Source organism: Magallana gigas, chromosome 3 (assembly GCF_963853765.1).
Source record: "Magallana gigas chromosome 3, xbMagGiga1.1, whole genome shotgun sequence".
Classification (NCBI taxonomy): Eukaryota; Metazoa; Mollusca; class Bivalvia; order Ostreida; family Ostreidae; genus Magallana; species Magallana gigas.
This window is the reverse complement of record NC_088855.1, coordinates 3515529-3518344: the sequence shown is the minus strand read 5'-3', so window position 1 is coordinate 3518344 and position 2816 is coordinate 3515529.

Sequence of the window (2816 nt, the reverse complement as noted above, 5' to 3'; positions counted from 1 at the left end):
CGGTAGAGCCACCCATTTGGTTGATTGGTAACCGCAGATATGTAGTTCTAGATCCCAGTACGCAGACGGCAGCCCCCCCCCCCCCCCCCCCCCCCCGAAAGAACATGGTGTATCATATTGCACACAAAAGGTAATAAATTTCATGATTTCATTTCAAAACTATTTATTATATACACTAAAAGAACCAGGCATGACATTTTTTTTTATAAAATTTCTGTATGATTTGGTAATTGGATGGGGTGATTTAATTTTGATATAGTTATCGTTTCTTTTGGGAAGTTTTTTTCTTTTTTTTTTGGTGATAGGTGGATATGTTATTTAGAGAGAGAGAGGGGGGGGGTGCGTTTGGGTAGAGTGGGGTGAGGTGACTATTTTGTTTTGTATATCAGACTGAATTGAGCCAAAGAGTACAGAAAATGAGAAAGTTCAGATTGGTAAAGCATTCATTTGGTTACCTTGGACATAGTTCAAAACCCAGTTATTATATGCGCATATACAATTCCAATGTTGATTATCGTACCGGTGTTAAAGTAATTAAGTCTCTTTGGAGCATGTAATCTAAGAAGTCAATATGAGTAAATTTGTTGATGAACCAACCGATAACTTACAAAATTTGCTTGAAAAAAAAAACAAATTAGATCTTCGGGGTTTTTTTTATTTCATTTCGCAGTAATGATCTTTTCATGGCATTCTTGAAATTTTTTCCTCCCTTCCTTCTTTACAAAATAATCTCGTGCGTTCCATTTATCTTTACAGCTATTATACTTTTTGGGCGAACTGTTTCTTTTATAAAAATCAATCAGAAGTTCATGTAATGCGTTTTGAATGATATTGTGTCCATAGAGAGAATATTGTTTATGTAAACGTGCTGATTTTGTCCTCTTGTAGGGCTTTTGGTATCTTGTTTTGACGGTGATGAATTCTTTACGTATTATGAAGATTCGCTATCAAAGAACAAATTGTCCAATCGTCATATCCTGTCAGGTTTATCTGTGATTTCTTTGGCTTGTTCTTTTTTTCCACTGCAAGAAAAACTAGGACAAAAGATGTCGATATTTTGAGAAAGAACGTCTTCCTTGATATTAATCTAATACAGAACCCTAATAATTAGCTCCATTTCAGCGCATGAAAAAGTAGTCAAACTGTCCATGTTTTGCGAAGAAAATTAATTGAGGTTGCGTAACACAGATAAGTATTATTCGGTTAAACCCTAAAACTCGGAATTTCCAAGGTTGAACGGTTGTCTTGGCTTTAGAATGTCACCTCAATAAAGGACCCACTAATCAGTATGCACAAAGATAAACAGATTTCTTTGTAGCGAGACAGGAGTATTGAAGAGGTTTTTTAGATAGCCCGCGGTTAACGTGTAGATTTCTCAGGAACCAGTGAACCAGACACAACAATAATTCAATAATTGATAGAATACAGTGTATTGTATATAGTTTAGATTCTGTATTGTTCAAATCAAAACACGCCCCTTTCCCTCGTCCAATACCGGTGTTGTATAGTAGTTTTTCCCCATATTAGCTTTTCCCCCCGGAAAACCTACTATATAGTAAACTTTCCCCCCGGGGGGAAAAGCTACTATATAGTAGCTTTTCCCCCAGAGTAGGGTTTCTCCCTCACGTTTTTGGTTCAGATTTTGTAAAAAATATTTATGGAAATCCAGTAAGGATTAAAATCAATGTTTCTACACTCCCAGGTTACATACATGTATATCTGCATTCATCTGTAAAGGTTAAGTTTCGTTTTGCCGATTTATTATTTTTATAGACAATGCTGAAAGTTGAACATGTGTGTAATGGAATTACACATAGAACTTAATTTAGGTAATTTATTGAAAAAGGTTTTACAAGTTATACACTTATATGCATAATTCTGTGTTCTAAAATTGTATTAAACGAGAATGTTTTAAGAATTTCTTGATAAATTTATCAGACTGTTTATTTGTTTGTGAAAATTTCATCCAGGCTAAACCTCTGTTTTAGAGAAATTTTGTTTCCGATGTTTCAGAGCCCGATTTTTAAAATCCTATTATAATAATTACAGTGCATATTCTTTAGGGTCTAATGTCTCATAAACCAGAGATGACCATATCACCATATTTTTAAAGTGGCAGTGGTTTACCACTTGAAGATGACTCTGAAAATTTCAGCTCTCAGGGTAGGCCTGGGGCCCTTGATGTTTCAGGGCCCGATGATTAAAACCCCATTATAATGATTGAATAGTGTTCTATAAGTGGGGACCCGAATCTCAAATTCTAGAGATGACCAATTAACCATATTTTCACAGTCATAGTGGTATACCACTAGTAGATGACACCGAAAATTTAAGCCCCCCTGCAGGGTAGGAGCCTTTGTTGTTTTCGAGCCCGATGTTTGAAATCCAATTACATGTACATGTATAAGTAAGTAAGTAAGTAAGTAAATCATTTATTATAGTGACATGTGCATTTTGCATGTTACAATAATACAGTGAAACAATAATACAGGATAATAGCACCCGGCCCATCGGACCTATATGTCACTGGTTATATAAATTACATATTTAAAAGTCAACGTGAAAATTTTGATTGTCTTAGTTTTAGAGCATTAATAATAAATTGAGAGCATTGCCGGGGATAAGTACATACTAAAGTTCTGAATAATTCAAATTCTTCATAATTTGTTGAGCCAGTGGTATTTCTAATAAGTAAATTTCGTAAATCATTATATAATGTACATTTTAGGATGAAGTGAATTTCATTTTCAATTTCATTTAAATTACAAAAAACACAGAGTCTGTCAGTTAAAGGTTCATTTCGAAAGCGTCCAGTT